Source organism: Schistocerca americana, chromosome 10 (assembly GCF_021461395.2).
Source record: "Schistocerca americana isolate TAMUIC-IGC-003095 chromosome 10, iqSchAmer2.1, whole genome shotgun sequence".
Classification (NCBI taxonomy): domain Eukaryota; kingdom Metazoa; phylum Arthropoda; class Insecta; order Orthoptera; family Acrididae; genus Schistocerca; species Schistocerca americana.
Genome location: NC_060128.1, coordinates 33,081,206 through 33,100,424, shown reverse-complemented (window position 1 = coordinate 33,100,424; position 19,219 = coordinate 33,081,206).

The following is a 19,219-nucleotide window of genomic DNA, read 5'->3' as shown; positions in this document are numbered from 1 at the left end:
AAGTTAGAGTGTCAGTCTTCCTGTACTTAAGTCGGCATTGTGCCTTTTGTATTAAATTCGGATGCAATTTCTGTATTTCATCGTCAATAATCAGGTTCAAGGGATACAGTAAACCTGAAGTGAAGCATCGGAATCTAAAACTGGACTCACAGGAGAGGATCAAATCATAGAGAGTTAGAGTGTGAGTCCTACTGTACTTTAGTCGTCGTTGTGCCTTTTGTATTAATTTCGGCTGCAATTTCTGTGTTTCATCATCAATAAGAAGGTCCAAGGGATACAGTAAACCTGAAGTGAAGCATCGGAATCTAAAACTGGACTCACAGGAGGGGTTCAAATCATAGAAAGTTAGAGTGTCAGTCCTCTTGTACTTAAGTCGGCATTGTGCCTTTTGTATTAAATTCGGATCCAATTTCTGTGTTTCATCGTCAATAAGAAGGTCCAAGGGATACAGTAAACGTGAAGTGAAGCATCGGAATTTAAAACTGGATCACAGGAGAGGTTCAAATCATAGAGAGTTAGAGTGTCAGTCATCTTGTACTTAAGTCGTCATTGTGCCTTTTGTATTAAATTCGGATGCAATTTATGTGTTTCATCGTCAATAAGACGGTCCAAGGGATACAGTAAACCTGAAGTGAAGCATCGGAATCTAAAACTGGACTCACAGGAGAGGTTCAAATCATCGAAAGTTAGAAAGTCAGTCCTCTTGTACTTATGTCGGCATTGTGCCTTTTGCATTAAATTCGGATGCAATTTCTGTGTTTCATCGTCAATAAGAAGGTCCAATAGATACAGTAAACCTGAAGTGAAGCATCGGAATCTAAAAGTGGACTCACAGGAGAGGTTAAAATCATAGAGAGTTATAGTGTCAGTCCACTTGCACGTAAGTTGGCATTGTGCTTTTTGTCTTAAATTCGGATGCAATTGCTGTGTTTCATCATCAATAAGAAGGTCCAAGGGATACAGTAAACCTGAAGTGAAGATCGGTATCTAAAACTGGACTCACAGGAGAAGTTCAAATCATCAAAAGTTAGAGTTTCAGTCCTCTTGTACTTGAGTCGGCATTGTGCCTTTTGTATAAATTTCGGATGTAATTTCTGTGTTTCATCGTCAATATGAAGGTCCAAGAGATACAGTAAACCTGAAGTGAAGTATCGGAATCTAAAACTGGATTCACAGGAGAGGTTCAAATCATAGAAAGTTAGAGTGTCAGTCCCCTTGTACTTAAGTCGGCATTGTGCCTTTTGTATTAAATTCGGATGCAATTTCTGTGTTTCATGGTCAATAAGAAGGTCCAAGGAATACAGTAAACCTGAAGTGAGGCATCGGAATCTAAAACTGGACTCACAGGGGAGGTTCAAATCATAGAAAGTTAGAGTGTGAGTCCTACTGTACTTTAGTCGGCGTTGTGCCTTTTGTATTAATTTCGGATGCAATTTCTGTGTTTCATCATCAATAAGAAGATCCAAGGGATACAGTAAACCTGAAGTGAAGCATCGGAATCTAAAACTGGACTCACAGGAGGGGTTAAAATCATAGAAAGTTAGAGTGTCAGTCCTCTTGCACTTAAGTCGGCATTGTGCCTTTTGTATTAAATTCGGATCCAATTTCTGTGTTTCATCGTCAATAAGAAGGTCCAAGGGATACAGTAAACGTGAAGTGAAGCATCGGAATTTAAAACTGGATTCACAGGAGAGGTTCAAATCATAGAGAGTTAGAGTGTCAGTCATCTTGTACTTAAGTCGTCATTGTGCCTTTTGTATTAAATTCGGATGCAATTTATGTGTTTCATCGTCAATAAGAAGGTCCAAGGGATACAGTAAGACCTGAAGTGAAGCATCGGAATCTAAAACTGGACTCACAGGAGAGGTTCAAATCATCGAAAGTTAGAGTGTCAGTCCTCTTGTACTTATGTCATCATTGTGCCTTTTGCATTAAATTCGGATGCAATTTCTGTGTTTCATCGTCAATAAGAAGGTCCAAGGGATACAGTAAACCTAAAGTGAAGCATCGGAATCTAAAACTGGACTCACAGGAGAGGTTAAAATCATAGAGAGTTATAGTGTCAGTCCACTTGCACGTATGTTGGCATTGTGCTTTTTGTCTTAAATTCGGATGCAATTGCTGTGTTTCATCATCAATAAGAAGGTCCAAGGGATACAGTAAACCTGAAGTGAAGCATCGGTATCTACAACTGGACTCACAGGAGAAGTTCAAATCATCAAAAGTTAGAGTGTCAGTCCTCTTGTACTTGAGTCGGCATTGTGCCTTTTGTATAAAATTCGGATGTAATTTCTGTGTTTCATCGTCAATAAGACGGTCCAAGGGATACAGTAAAACTGAAGTGAAGCATCGGAATCTAAAACTGGACTCACAGGAGAGGATCAAATCATAGAGAGTTAGAGTGTGAGTCCTACTGTACTTAAGTCGGCATTGTGCCTTTTGTATTAATTTCGGATGCAATTTCTGTGTTTCATCGTCAATAAGAAGGTCCAAGGGATACAGTAAACCTGAGGTGAAGCATCGGAATCCAAAACTGGACTCACCGGAGAGGTTCAAATCATCGAAAGTTAGAGTGTCAGTACTCTTGTACTTAAGTCGGCATTGTGCCTTTTGAATTAAATTCGGATGCAATTTCTGTGTTTCATCGTCAATAAGAAGGTCCAAGGGATACAGTAAACCTGAAGTGAACCATCGGAATCTAAAACTGGACTCACAGGAGGTGTTCAAATAATCGAAATTTAGAGTGTCAGTCCTCTCGTACTTAAGTCGGCATTGTACCTTTTGTATTGAATTTGGATGCAATTTCTGTGTTTCATCGTCAATAAGAAGGTCCAACAGATACAGTAAACCTGAAGTGTAGCAACGGAATCTAAAACTGAACTCACAGGAGAGGTACAAATCATTGAAAGTTATAGTGTCAGTCCCCTTGTACTTATGTCGGCATTGTGCCTTTTGTATTTTATACGGATGCAATTTCTGTGTTTCGTCGTCAATAAGAACGTCCAAGGGATACAGTAAACCAGAAGTGAAGCATCGGAATCTAAAACTGGACTCACAGGAGAGGTTCAAATCATAGAAAGTTAGAGTGTCATTCCTCTTGTACTTAAGTCGGCATTGTGCCTTTCGTATTAAATTCGGATGCAATTGCTGTGTTTCATCGTCAATAAGAAGGTCCATGGGATACAGTAAACCAGAAGTGAAGCATCAGAATCTAAGACTGGACTCACAGAAGAGGTTCAAATCATAGAATGTTAGAGTGTCAGTCCTCTTGTACTTAAGTCGGCATTGTGCCATTTGTATTAAATTCGGATGCAATTTCTGTGTTTCATGGTCAATAAGAAGGTCCAAGGGATACAGTAAACCTGAAGTGAAGCATCGGAATCTAAAACTGGACTCACAGGGGAGGTTCAAATCATAGAAAGTTAGAGTGTTAGTCCTCTTGTACTTAACTCGGCATTGTGCCCTTTGTATTAAATTCGGATGCAATTTCTGTGTTTCATCGTCAATAATCAGGTCCAAGGGATACAGAAAACCTGAAGTGAAGCATCGGAATCTAAAACTGGACTCACAGGAGAGGATCAAATCGAGAGAGTTAGAGTGTGAGTCCTACTGTACTTAAGTCGGCATTGTGCCTTTTGTATTAATTTCGGATGCAATTTCTGTGTTTCAGTATCAATAAGAAGGTCCAAGGGATACAGTAAACCTGAAGTGAAGCATCGGAATCTAAAACTGGACTCACAGGAGGGGTTCAAATCATAGTAATTTAGAGTGTCAGTCCTCTTGTACTTAAGTCGGCATTATGCCTTTTGTATTAAATTCGGATGCAATTTCTGTGTTTCATCGTCAATAAGAAGGTCCAAGGGATACAGTAAACCTGAAGTGAAGCATCGGAATCTAAAACTGGACTCACAGGAGAGGTTCAAATCATAGAGAGTTATAGTGTCAGTTCACTTGCACGTAAGTTAGCATTGTGCTTTTTGTCTTAAATTCGGATGCAATTGCTGTGTTTCATCATCAATAAGAACGTCCAAGGGATACAGTAAACCTGAAGTGAGGCATCGGTATCTAAAACTGGACTCACAGGAGAAGTTCCAATCATCAAAAGTTAGAGTGTCAGTCCTCTTGTACTTGAGTCGGCATTGTGCCTTTTGTGTAAAATTCGGATGTAATTTCTGTGTTTCATCGTCAATAAGAAGGTCCAAGGGATACATTAAACCTGAAGTGAAGCATCGGAATCTAAAACTGGACTCACAGGAGAGGTTCAAATAATCGAAATTTAGAGTGTCAGTCCTCTCGTACTTAAGTCGGCATTGTGCCTTTCGTATTGAATTTGGTTGCAATTTCTGTGTTTCATCCTCCAAGGGATACAGTATACCTGAAGTGAAGCGTCGGAATCTAAAAGTGGACTCACAGGGGAGGTTCCAATCATAGAAAATTTGAGTGTCAGTCCTCTTGTACTTAAGTCAGCATTGTGCCTTTTGTATTAAATTCGGATGCAATTTCTGTGTTTCATCGTCAATAAGAAGGTCCAAGAGATACAGTAAACCTGAAGTGAAGCATCGGAATCTGAAACTGGACTCACAGGAGAGGTTCAAATCATCGAAAATTAGGGTGTCAGTCCTCTTGTACTTAAGTCGGCATTGTGCCTTTTGTATTAAATTCGGATGCAATTTCTGTGTTTCATCGTCAATAAGAAGGTCCAAGGGTTACAGTAAACCTGAAGTCAAGCATCGAAATCTAAAACTGCACTCGCAGGAGAGGTTCAAATCGTAGAAAGTTAGAGTGTCAGTCCTCTTGTACTTAAGTCGGCATTGTGCCTTTTGTATTAAATTCGGATGCAATTTCTGTGTTTCACCGTCAATAAGAAGGTCCAAGGGTCACAGTAAACCTGAAGTGAAGCATCGGAATCTAAAAGTGGACTCACAGGAGAGGTTAAAATCATAGAAAGTTAGAGTGTCAGTCCTCTTGTACTTAAGTCGGCATTGTGCATTTTGTATTAAATTCGGATACAATTTCTGTGTTTCATCGTCAATAAGAAGGTCCAAGGGACACCGTAAACCTGCAGTGTAGCATCGGAATCTAAAACAGAACTCACAGGAGAGGTTCAAATCATAGAGAGTTAGAGTGTCAGTCCTCTTGTACTTATGTCGGCATTGTGCCTTTTGTATTTTATTCGGATGCAATTTCTGTGTTTCATCGTCAATAAGAACGTCCAAGGGATACAGTAAACCTGAAGTGAAGCATCGGAATCTAAAACTGGACTCACAGGAGAGGTTCAAATCATAGAATGTTAGAGTGTCGAGTGTCATTCCTCTTGTACTTAAGTCGGCATTGTGCCTTTCGTATTAAATTCGGATGTAATTTCTGTGTTTCATCGTCAATATGAAGGTCCAACTGGTACAGTAAACCAAAAGTGAAGCATCACTATCTAAGACTGGACTCACAGAAGAGGTTCAAATCATAGAATGTTAGAGTGTCAGTCCTCTTGTACTTAAGTCGGCATTGTGCCTTTTGTATTAAATTTGGATGCAATTTCTGTGTTTCATGGTCAATAAGAGGGTCCAAGGGATACAGTAAACCTGAAGTGAAGCATCGGAATCTAAAACTGGACTCACAGGTTAGGTTCAAATCATAGAAAGTTAGAGTGTTAGTCATCTTGTACTTAAGTCCGCATTGTGCCTTTTGTATTAATTTTGGATGCAATTTCTATGTTTCATCGTCAATAAGAACGTCCAAGGAAACAGTAAACCTGAAGTGCAGCATCGGAATCTAAAACTGGACTCACAGGAGAGGTTCAAATCATAATAAAAGTTAGAGTGTCAGTCCTCTTGTACTTAAGTCGGCATTGTGCCTTTTGTATTAAATTCGGATGCAATTTCTGTGTTTCATCGTCAATAATCAGGTCCAAGGGATACAGTAAACCTGAAGTGAAGCATCGGAATCTAAAACTGGACTCACAGGGGAGGTTCAAATCATAGAAAGTTAGAGTGTTAGTCCTCTTGTACTTAAGTCCGCATTGTGCCTTTTGTATTAAATTTGGATGCAATTTCCATGTTTCATCGTCAATAAGAACGTCCAAGGAAACAGTAACCCTGAAGTGAAGCATCGGAATCTAAAACTGGACTCACAGGAGAGGATCAAATCATAGAGAGTTAGAGTGTCAGTCCTACTGAACTTAAGTCGTCATTGTGCCTTTTGTATTAAATTCGGATGCAATTTCTGTGTTTCATCGTCAACAAGAAGGTCCAAGGAATACAGTAAACCTGAAGTGAAGCATCAGAATCTAAAACTGGACTCCCAGGAGAGGTTCAAATCTTAGAAAGTTAGAGTGTCAGTCCTCTTGTACTTAAGTCGGCATTGTGCCTTTTGTATTAAATTCGGATGCAATTTCTGTGTTTCATGGTCAATAAGAGGGTCCAAGGGATACAGTAAACCTGAAGTGAAGCATCGGAATCTAAAACTGGACTCACAGGTTAGGTTCAAATCATAGAAAGTTAGAGTGTTAGTCATCTTGTACTTAAGTCCGCATTGTGCCTTTTGTATTAATTTTGGATGGAATTTCTGTGTTTCATGGTCAATAAGAGGGTCCAAGGGATACAGTAAACCTGAAGTTAAGCATCGGAATCTAAAAGTGGACTCACAGGAGAGGTTAAAATCATAGAAAGTTAGAGTGTCAGTCCTCTTGTACTTAAGTCGGCATTGTGCATTTTGTATTAAATTCGGATACAATTTCTGTGTTTCATCGTCAATAAGAAGGTCCAAGGGACACAGTAAACCTGCAGTGTAGCATCGGAATCTAAAACAGAACTCACAGGAGAGGTTCAAATCATAGAGAGTTAGAGTGTCAGTCCTCTTGTACTTATGTCGGCATTGTGCCTTTTGTATTTTATTCGGATGCAATTTCTGTGTTTCATCGTCAATAAGAACGTCCAAGGGATACAGTAAACCTGAAGTGAAGCATTGGAATCTAAAACTGGCCTCACAGGAGAGGTTCAAATCATAGAATGTTAGAGTGTCATTCCTCTTGTACTTAAGTCGGCATTGTGCCTTTCGTATTAAATTCGGATGTAATTTCTGTGTTTCATCGTCAATATGAAGGTCCAACTGGTACAGTAAACCAAAAGTGAAGCATCACTATCTAAGACTGGACTCACAGAAGAGGTTCAAATCATAGAATGTTAGAGTGTCAGTCCTCTTGTACTTAAGTCGGCATTGTGCCTTTTGTATTAAATTCGGATGCAATTTCTGTGTTTCATGGTCAATAAGAGGGTCCAAGGGATACAGTAAACCTGAAGTGAAGCATCGGAATCGAAGAACTGGACTCACAGGTTAGGTTCAAATCATAGAAAGTTAGAGTGTTAGTCATCTTGTACTTAAGTCCGCATTGTGCCTTTTGTATTAATTTTGGATGCAATTTCTATGTTTCATCGTCAATAAGAGCGTCCAAGGAAACAGTAAACCTGAAGTGCAGCATCGGAATCTAAAACTGGACTCACAGGAGAGGTTCAAATCATAATAAAAGTTAGAGTGTCAGTCCTCTTGTACTTAAGTCGGCATTGTGCCTTTTGTATTAAATTCGGATGCAATTTCTGTGTTTCATCGTCAATAATAAGGTCCAAGGGATACAGTAAACCTGAAGTGAAGCATCGGAATCTAAAACTGGACTCACAGGGGAGGTTCAAATCATAGAAAGTTGCAGTGTTAGTCCTCTTGTACTTAAGTCCGCATTGTGCCTTTTGTATTAAATTTGGATGCAATTTCTATGTTTCATCGTCAATAAGAACGTCCAAGGAAACAGTAACCCTGAAGTGAAGCATCGGAATCTAAAACTGGACTCACAGGAGAGGATCAAATCATAGAGAGTTAGAGTGTCAGTCCTACTGAACTTAAGTCGGCATTGTGCCTTTTGTATTAATTTCGGATGCAATTTCTGTGTTTCATCGTCAATATGAAGGTCCAAGGGATACAGTAAACCTGAAGTGAAGCATCGGAATCTAAAACTGAACTCACAGCAGGGGTTCAAATCATAGAAAGTTAGAGTGTCAGTCCTCTTGTACTTAAGTCGGCATTGTGCCTTTTGTATTAAATTCGGATGCAATTTCTGTGGTTCATCGTCAATAAGAAGGTCCAAGGGATACAGTAAACCTGAAGTGAAGCATCGGAATCTAAAACTGGACTCACAGGAGAGGTTCAAATCATAGAAAGTTATAGTGTCATTCCTCTTGTACTTAAGTCGGCATTGTGCCTTTCGTATTAAATTCGGATGCAATTTCTGTGTTTCATCGCCAATAAGAAGTTCCAAGGTATACAGTAAACCTGAAGTGAAGCATCGGAATCTAAAACTGGACTCATAAGAGAGGTTCAAATCATAGTTAGAGTGTCAGTCCTCTTGTACTTAAGTCGGCATTGTGCCTTTTGTATTAAATTCGGATCGAATTTCTGTGTTTCATCGTCAATATGATGTCCAAGGCATACAACAAACCTGAAGTGAAGCTTCCGAATCTAAAACTGGTCTCACAGGAGAGGTTCAAATTATAGGAAGTTAGAGTGTCAGACCTCTTGTACTTAAGACGGTATTGTGCCTTTTGTATTAAATTCGGATTTAATTTCTGTGTTTCATCGTCAATAAGAAGGTCCAAGGGATACAGTAAACCTGAAGTGATGCATCGGAATGTATAACTGGACTCACAGGAGAGGTTCAAATCATTGAAAGTTAGAGTGTGAGGCCCCTTGTACTTAAGTCGGTATTGTGCCTTTTGTATTAAATTAGGATGCAATTTCTGTGTTTCATCGTCAATAAGAAGGTCCAAGGGATACAGTAAACCTGAAGTGGAGCATCGGAATCTAAAACTGGACTTACAGGAGAGGTTCAAAACATAGAAAGTTAGAGTGTCAGTCCTCTTCTACTTAAGTCGGCATTGTGCCTTTTGTATTAAATTCGGATGCAATTTCTGTGTTTCATCGGCAATAAAAAGGTCCAAGGTATACCGTAAACCTGAAGTGAAGCATCGGAATCTAAAACTGGACTCACAAGAGAGGTTCAAATCATAGAAAGTTAGAGGGTCAGTCCGCTTGTACTTAAGTCGGCATTGTGCCTTTTGTATTAAATTCGGATGCAATTTCTGTGTTCCATCGTCAATAAGAAGTTCCAAGGTGAACAGTAAACCTCAAGTGAAGCATCGGAATCCAAAACTGGACTCACAGGAGAGGTTCAAATCATAGAAGGTTAGAGTGTCAGTCCTCTTGTACATAAGTCGGTATTGTGCCTTTTGTATTAAATTCGGATGCAATTTCTGTGTTTCATCGTCAATAAGAAGGTCCAAGGGATACAGTAAACCTGAAGTGAAGCATCGGAATCTAAAACTGGACTCACAGGGGAGGTTCAAATAATCGAAATTTAGAGTGTCAGTCCTCTCGTACTTAAGTCGGAATTGTGCCTTTTGTATAGAATTTTGTTGCAATTTCTGTGTTTCATCGTCAATTAGAAGGTCCAAGGGATACAGTATACCTGAAGTGAAGTGTCGGAATCTAAAACTGGACTCACAGGGGAGGTTCAAATCATAGAAAATTTGAGTGTCAGTCCTCTTGTACTTAAGTCAGCATTGTGCCTTTTATATTAAATTCGGATGCAATTTCTGTGTTTCATCGTCAATAAGTAGGTCCAAGGGATACAGTAAACCTGAAGTGATGCATCGGAATCTGAAACTGGACTCACAGGAGAGGTTCAAATAACCGAAAATTAGGGTGTCAGTCCTCTTGTACTTAAGTAGGCATTGTGCCTTTTGTATTAATTTCGGATGCAATTTCTGTGTTTCATCGTCAATAAGAAGAACCAAGGGATACAGTAAACCTGAAGTGAAGCATCGGAATCGAAAACTGTACTCACAGGAGAGGTTCAAATCATAGAGAGTTAGAGTGTCAGTCCTCTTGTAGTTAAGTCGTCATTGTGCCTTTTGCATTAAATTCGGATGCAACTTATGTGTTTCATCGTCAATAAGACGGTCCAAGGGATACAGTAAACCTGAAGTGAAGCATCGGAATCTAAAACTCGACTTACACGAGAGGTTCAAATCATAGAAAGTTAGAGTGTCAGTCCGCTTGTAGTTAAGTCGGCATTGTGCCTTTTGTATTAAATTCGGATGCTATTTCTGTGTTTCATCGTCAATAAGAAATTCCAATGTATACAGTAAACCTGAAGTGAAGCATCGGAATCTAAAACTGGACCACAAGACAGGTTCAAATCACAGAAAGTTAGAGTATCAGACCGCTTGTACTTAAATCGGCATTCTGCCTTTTGTATTAACTTCGGATGCAATTTCTGTGTTTCATCGTCAATAAGAAGATCCAAGGCATACAGTAAACCTGAAGTGATGCATCGGAATCTAATACTGGACTTACAGGAGAGGTTCAAATCCTATAAAGTTAGAGCGTCAGTCCTCTTGTACTTAAGTCGGTATTGTGCCTTTTATATTAAATTCGGAATCAATTTCTGTGTTCCATCGTCAATAAGAAGGTCCAAGGGATACAGTAAACCTGACGTGAAGCATCGGAATCTAAAACTGGACTCACAGGAGAGGTTTAAATCATAGAAAGTTAGAGTATCAGTCCCCTTGTACTTAAGTCGTCATTGTGCCTTTTGTATTAAATTCGGATGCAATTTCTGTGTTTCATCGTCAATAAGAAGGTCCAAGGGATACAGTAAACCTGAAGTGAAGCATCGGAATCTAAAACTGGACTCACAGGAGGGGTTCAAATCATAGAAACTTAGAGTGTCAGTCCTCTTGTACTTAAGTCGGCATTGTGCCTTTAGTATTAGATTCGGATGCAATTTCTATGTTTCATCGTCAATAAGAAGGTCCAAGGGATACAGTAAACTTGAAGTGAAGCATCGGAATCTAAAACTCGAATTACAGGAGAGGTTTAAATCATAGAAAGTTAGTGTGTCAGTCCGCTTGTACCTAAGTCGGCATTGTGCCTTTTGTATTAAATTCGGATGCAATTTCTGTGTTTCATCGTCAATAAGAAGGTCCAAGGGATACAGTAAACCTGAAGTGAAGAATCTGAATCTAAAACTGGACTCACAGGAGAAGTTCAAATCAAAGAAAAATAGAGTGTCGGTACTCTTGTACTTAAGTCGGTACTGTGCCTTCTATATTAAATTCGGATGCAATTTCTGTGTTTCATCGACAACAAGAAGGTCCATGGCATACAGTAAACATGAAGTGAAGCATCGGAATCTAAAACTGGACTCACAGGAGAGGTTCAAATCGTCGAGAGTTAGAGTGTCAGTCCTCTTGTACTTAAGTCGTCATTGTGCCTTTTGTATTAAATTCGGATGCTATTTATGTGTTTCATCGTCAATAAGACGGTCCGAGGGATACAGTAAACCTGAAGTGAAGCATCGGAATCTAAAACTCGAATTACAGGAGAGGTTTAAATCATAGAAAGTTAGTGTGTCAGTCCGCTTGTACCTAAGTCGGCATTGTGCCTTTTGTATTAAATTCGGATGCAATTTCTGTGTTTCATCGTCAGTAATCAGGTCCAAGGGATACAGTAAACCTGAAGTGAAGCATCGGAATCTAAAACTGGACTCACAGGAGAGGTTCAAATCATAGAGAGTTAGAGTTTGAGTCCTTTTGTACTTAAGTCGGCATTGTGCCTTTTGTATTAATTTCGGATGCCATTTCTGTGTTTCATCGACAACAAGAAGGTCCATGGGATACAGTAAACATGAAGTGAAGCATCGGAATCTAAAACTGGACTCACAGGAGAGGTTCAAATCATAGAGAGTTAGAGTGTTAGCCCACTTGTACTTAAGTCTGCATTGTGCCTTTTGTACTAAATTTGGATGCAATTTCTGTGTTTCATCGTCAAAAAGAACGTCCAAGGAAACAGTAAACCTGAGGCGAGGCATCGGAATCTAAAACTGGACCCACAGGAGAGGTTCAAATCATAATAAAAGTTAGAGTGTCAGTCCGCTTGTACTTAAGTCGGCATTGTGCCTTTTGTATTAAATTCGGATGCAATTTCTGTGTTCCATCGTCAATAAGAAGTTCCAAGGTGAACAGTAAACCTCAAGTGAAGCATCGGAATCCAAAACTGGACTCACAGGAGACGTTCAAATCATAGAAGGTTAGAGTGTCAGTCCGCTTGTACTTAAGCCGGTATTGTGCTTTTGTATTAAATTCGGATGCAATTTCTGTGTTTCATCGTCAACAAGAAGGTCCAAGGAATACAGTAAACCTGAAGTGAAGCATCAGAATCTAAAACTGGACTCCCAGGAGAGGTTCAAATCATAGAAAGTTAGAGTGTCAGTCCTCTTGTACTTTAGTCGGCATTGTGCCTTTTGTATTAAATTCGGATACAATTTCTATGTTTCATCGTCAATAAGAAGGTTCAAGGGATACAGTAAACCTGAAGTGAAGCATCGGAATCTAAAACTTGACTCACAGGAGAGGTTCAAATCATAGAGAGTTAGAGTGTTAGCCCACTTGTACTTAAGTCCGCATTGTGCCTTTGTACTAAATTTGGATGCAATTTCTGTGTTTCATCGTCAAAAAGAACGTCCAAGGAAACAGTAAACCTGAGGTGAGGCATCGGAATCTAAAACTGGACCAACAGGAGAGGTTCAAATCATAATAAAAGTTAGAGTGTCAGTCCGCTTGTACTTAAGTCGGCATTGTGCCTTTTGTATTAAATTCGGATGCAATTTCTGTGTTCCATCGTCAATAAGAAGTTCCAAGGTGAACAGTAAACCTCAAGTGAAGCATCGGAATCCAAAACTGGACTCACAGGAGAGGTTCAAATCATAGAAGGTTAGAGTGTCAGTCCTCTTGTACATAAGTCGGTATTGTGCCTTTTGTATTAAATTCGGATGCAATTTCTGTGTTTCATCGTCAATAAGAAGGTCCAAGGGATACAGTAAACCTGAAGTGAAGCATCGGAATCTAAAACTGGACTCACAGGAGAGGTTCAAATAATCGAAATTTAGAGTGTCAGTCCTCTCGTACTTAAGTCGGAATTGTGCCTTTTGTATAGAATTTTGTTGCAATTTCTGTGTTTCATCGTCAATAAGACGGTCCAAGGGATGCAGTATACCTGAAGTGAAGTGTCGGAATCTAAAACTGGACTCACAGGGGAGGTTCAAATCATAGAAAATTTGAGTGTCAGTCCTCTTGTACTTAAGTCAGCATTGTGCCTTTTGTATTAAATTCGGATGCAATTTCTGTGTTTCATCGTCAATAAGTAGGTCCAAGGGATACAGTAAACCTGAAGTGATGCACCGGAATCTGAAACTGGACTCACAGGAGAGGTTCAAATAATCGAAAATTAGGGTGTCAGTCCTCTTGTACTTAAGTCGGCATTGTGCCTTTTGTATTAATTTCGGATGCAATTTCTGTGTTTCATCGTCAATAAGAAGAACCAAGGGATACAGTAAACCTGAAGTGAAGCATCGGAATCGAAAACTGTACTCACAGGAGAGGTTCAAATCATAGAGAGTTAGAGTGTCAGTCCTCTTGTAGTTAGTCGTCATTGTGCCTTTTGCATTAAATTCGGATGCAACTTATGTGTTTCATCGTCAATAAGACGGTCCAAGGGATACAGTAAACCTGAAGTGATGCATCGGAATCTAAAACTCGACTTACACGAGAGGTTCAAATCATAGAAAGTTAGAGTGTCAGTCCGCTTGTAGTTAAGTCGGCATTGTGCCTTTTGTATTAAATTCGGATGCAATTTCTGTGTTTCATCGTCAATAAGAAATTCCAATGTATACAGTAAACCTGAAGTGAAGCATCGGAATCTAAAACTGGACTCACAAGACAGGTTCAAATCACAGAAAATTAGAGTATCAGACCGCTTGTACTTAAATCGGCATTCTGCCTTTTGTATTAACTTCGGATGCAATTTCTGTGTTTCATCGTCAATAAGAAGATCCAAGGCATACAGTATACCTGAAGTGATGCATCGGAATCTAATACTGGACTCACAGAAGAGGTTCAAATCCTATAAAGTTAGAGCGTCAGTCCTCTTGTACTTAAGTCGGTATTGTGCCTTTTATATTAAATTCGGAATCAATTTCTGTGTTCCATCGTCAATAAGAAGGTCCAAGGGATACAGTAAACCTGACGTGAAGCATCGGAATCTAAAACTGGACTCACAGGAGGGGTTCAAATCATAGAAAGTTAGAGTGTCAGTCCTCTTGTACTTAAGTCAGCATTGTGCCTTTTGTATTAGATTCGGATGCAATTTCTATGTTTCATCGTCAATAAGAAGGTCCAAGGGATACAGTAAACTTGAAGTGAAGCATCGGAATCTAAAACTCGAATTACAGGAGAGGTTTAAATCATAGAAAGTTAGTGTGTCAGTCCGCTTGTACCTAAGTCGGCATTGTGCCTTTTGTATTAAATTCGGATGCAATTTCTGTGTTTCATCGTCAATAAGAAGGTCCAAGGGATACAGTAAACCTGAAGTGAAGAATCTGAATCTAAAACTGGACTCACAGGAGAAGTTCAAATCAAAGAAAAATAGAGTGTCGGTACTCTTGTACTTAAGTCGGTACTGTTCCTTCTATATTAAATTCGGATGCAATTTCTCTGTTTCATCGACAACAAGAAGGTCCATGGGATACAGTAAACATGAAGTGAAGCATCGGAATCTAAAACTGGACTCACAGGAGAGGTTCAAATCGTCGAGAGTTAGAGTGTCAGTCCTCTTGTACTTAAGTCGTCATTGTGCCTTTTGTATTAAATTCGGATGCTATTTATGTGTTTCATCGTCAATATGACGGTCCGAGGGATACAGTAAACCTGAAGTGAAGCATCGGAATCTAAAACTCGAATTACAGGAGAGGTTTAAATCATAGAAAGTTAGTGTGTCAGTCCGCTTGTACCTAAGTCGGCATTGTGCCTTTTGTATTAATTTCGGATGCAATTTCTGTGTTTCACCGTCAGTAATCAGGTCTAAGGGATACAGTAAACCTGAAGTGAAGCATCGGAATCTAAAACTGGACTCACAGGAGAGGTTCAAATCATAGAGAGTTAGAGTTTGAGTCCTTTTGTACTTAAGTCGGCATTGTGCCTTTTGTATTAATTTCGGATGCCATTTCTGTGTTTCATCGACAACAAGAAGGTCCATGGGATACAGTAAACATGAAGTGAAGCATCGGAATCTAAAACTGGACTCACAGGAGAGGTTCAAATCATAGAGAGTTAGAGTGTTAGCCCACTTGTACTTAAGTCTGCATTGTGCCTATTGTACTAAATTTGGATGCAATTTCTGTGTTTCATCGTCAAAAAGAACGTCCAAGGAAACAGTAAACCTGAGGTGAGGCATCGGAATCTAAAACTGGACCCACAGGAGAGGTTCAAATCATAATAAAAGTTAGAGTGTCAGTCCGCTTGTACTTAAGTCGGCATTGTGCCTTTTGTATTAAATTCGGATGCAATTTCTGTGTTCCATCGTCAATAAGAAGTTCCAAGGTGAACAGTAAACCTCAAGTGAAGCATCGGAATCCAAAACTGGACTCACAGGAGAGGTTCAAATCATAGAAGGTTAGAGTGTCAGTCCTCTTGTACATAAGTCGGTATTGTGCCTTTTGTATTAAATTCGGATGCAATTTCTGTGTTTCATCGTCAATAAGAAGGTCCAACGGATACAGTAAACCTGAGGTGAAGCATCGGAATCTAAATCTGGACCCACAGGAGGGGTTCAAATCAAAGTAAGTTAAAGTGTCAGTCCTCTTGTACTTGACTCAGCATTGTGCCTTTTGTATAAAATTCGGATGTAATTTCTGTGTTTCATCGTCAATAAGAAGGTCCAAGGGATACAGTAAACCTGACGTGAAGCATCGGAATCTAAAACTGGACTCACAGGAGAGGTTTAAATCATAGAAAGTTAGAGTATCAGTCCCCTTGTACTTAAGTCGTCATTGTGCCTTTTGTATTAAATTCGGATGCAATTTCTGTGTTTCATCGTCAATAAGAAGGTCCAAGGCATACAGTAAACCTGAAGTGAAGCATCGGATTCTAAAACTGGACTCACAGGAGGGGTTCAAATCATAGAAAGTTAGAGTGTCAGTCCTCTTGTACTTAAGTCGGCATTGTGCCTTTTGTATTAGATTCGGATGCAATTTCTATGTTTCATCGTCAATAAGAAGGTCCAAGGGATACAGTAAACCTGAAGTGAAGCATCGGAATCTAAAACTGGATTCACAGGAGAGGTTCAAATCATACAGAGTTAGAGTGTGAGTCCCACTGTACTTAAGTCGGCATTGTGCCTTTTGTATTAATTTCGGATGCAATTTCTGTGTTTCATCATCAATAAGAAGGTCCAAGGGATACAGTAAACCTGAAGTGAAGCATCGGAATCTAAAACTCGAATTACAGGAGAGGTTTAAATCATAGAAAGTTAGTGTGTCAGTCCGCTTGTACCTAAGTCGGCATTGTGCCTTTTGTATTAAATTCGGATGCAATTTCTGTGTTTCATCGTCAATAAGAAGGTCCAAGGGTTACAGTAAACCTGAAGTGAAGAATCTGAATCTAAAACTGGACTCACAGGAGAAGTTCAAATCAAAGAAAAATAGAGTGTCGGTACTCTTGTACTTAAGTCGGTACTGTGCCTTCTATAGTAAATTCGGATGCAATTTCTGTGTTTCATCGACAACAAGAAGGTCCATGGGATACAGTAAACATGAAGTGAAGCATCGGAATCTAAAACTGGACTCACAGGAGAGGTTCAAATCGTCGAGAGTTAGAGTGTCAGTCCTCTTGTACTTAAGTCGTCATTGTGCCTTTTGTATTAAATTCGGATGCTATTTATGTGTTTCATCGTCAATAAGACGGTCCAAGGGATACAGTAAACCTGAAGTGAAGCATCGGAATCTAAAACTCGAATAACAGGAGAGGTTTAAATCGTAGAAAGTTAGTGTGTCAGTCCGCTTGTACCTAAGTCGGCATTGTGCCTTTTGTATTAAATTCGGATGCAATTTCTGTGTTTCCTCGTCAATAATCAGGTCCAAGGGATACAGTAAACCTGAAGTGAAGCATCGGAATCTAAAACTGGACTCACAGTGGAGGTTCAAATCATAGAGAGTTAGAGTTTGAGTCCTTTTGTACTTAAGTCGGCATTGTGCCTTTTGTATTAATTTCGGATGCAATTTCTGTGTTTCATCGACAACAAGAAGGTCCATGGGATACAGTAAACATGAAGTGAAGCATCGGAATCTAAAACTGGACTCACAGGAGAGGTTCAAATCATAGAGAGTTACAGTGTTAGCCCACTTGTACTTAAGTCCGCATTGTGCTTTTTGTGCTAAATTTGGATGCAATTTCTGTGTTTCATCGTCAAAAAGAACGTCCAAGGAAACAGTAAACCTGAGGTGAGGCATCGGAATCTGAAACTGGACACACAGGAGAGGTTCAAATCATAATAAAAGTTAGAGTGTCAGTCCGCTTGTACTTAATTCGGCATTGTGCCTTTTGTATTAAATTCGGATGCAATTTCTGTGTTTCATCGTCAATAAGAAGGTCCAAGGGATACAGTAAACCTGAAGTGAAGCATCGGAATCTAAATCTGGACCCACAGGAGGGGTTCAAATCAAAGTAAGTTAAAGTGTCAGTCCTCTTGTACTTGAGTCGGCATTGTGCCTTTTGTATAAAATTCGGATGTAATTTCTGTGTTTCATCGTCAATAAGAAGGTCCAAGGGATACAGTAAACCTGAAATGAAGCATCGGAATCTAAAACTGGACTCACAGGAGAGGTTCAAATAATCGAAATTTAGAGTGTCAGTCCTCTCGTACTTAAGTCGGCATTGTGCCTTTTGTATTAAATTTTGTTGCAATTTCTGTGTTTCATCGTCAATAAGAAGGTCCAAGGGATACAGTATACCTGAAGTGAAGCGTCGGAATCTAAAACTGGACTCACAGGGGAGGTTCAAATCATAGAAAATTTGAGTGTCAGTCCTCTTGTACTTAAGTCAGCATTGTGCCTTTTGTATTAAATTCGGATGCAATTTCTGTGTTTCATCGTCAATAAGTAGGTCCAAGGGATACAGTAAACCTGAAGTGAAGCATCGGAATCTGAAACTGAACTCACAGGAGAGGTTCTAATAATCGAAAATTAGGGTGTCAGTCCTCTTGTACTTAAGTCGGCATTGTGCCTATTGTATTAATTTCGGATGCAATTTCTGTGTTTCATCGTCAATAAGAAGAACCAAGGGATACAGTAAACCTGAAGTGAAGCATCGGAATCTAAAACTGTACTCACAGGAGAGGTTCAAATCATAGAGAGTTAGAGTGTCAGTCCTCTTGCATTTAAGTCATCATTGTGCCTTTTGCATTAAATTCGGATGCAACTTATGTGTTTCATCGTCAATAAGACGGTCCAAGGGATACAGTAAACCTGAAGTGAAACATCGGAATCTAAAACTCGAATTACAGGAGAGGTTTAAATCATAGAAAGTTAGTGTGTCAGTCCGCTTGTACCTAAGTCGGCATTGTGCCTTTTGTATTAAATTCGGATGCAATTTCTGTGTTTCATCGTCAGTAATCAGGTCCAAGGGATACAGTAAACCTGAAGTGAAGCATCGGAATCTAAAACTGGACTCACAGGAGAGGTTCAAATCATAGAGAGTTAGAGTTTGAGTCCTTTTGTACTTAAGTCGGCATTGTGCCTTTTGTATTAATTTCGGATGCCATTTCTGTGTTTCATCGACAACAAGAAGGTCCATGGGATACAGTAAACATGAAGTGAAGCATCGGAATCTAAAACTGGACTCACAGGAGAGGTTCAAATCATAGAGAGTTAGAGTGTTAGCCCACTTGTACTTAAGTCTGCATTGTGCCTTTTGTACTAAATTTGGATGCAATTTCTGTGTTTCATCGTCAAAAAGAACGTCCAAGGAAACAGTAAACCTGAGGTGAGGCATCGGAATCTAAAACTGGACCCACAGGAGAGGTTCAAATCATAATAAAAGTTAGATTGTCAGTCCGCTTGTACTTAAGTCGGCATTGTGCCTTTTGTATTAAATTCGGATGCAATTTCTGTGTTCCATCGTCAATAAGAAGTTCCAAGGTGAACAGTAAACCTCAAGTGAAGCATCGGAATCCAAAACTGGACTCACAGGAGACGTTCAAATCATAGAAGGTTAGAGTGTCAGTCCGCTTGTACTTAAGCCGGTATTGTGCCTTTTGTATTAAATTCGGATGCAATTTCTGTGTT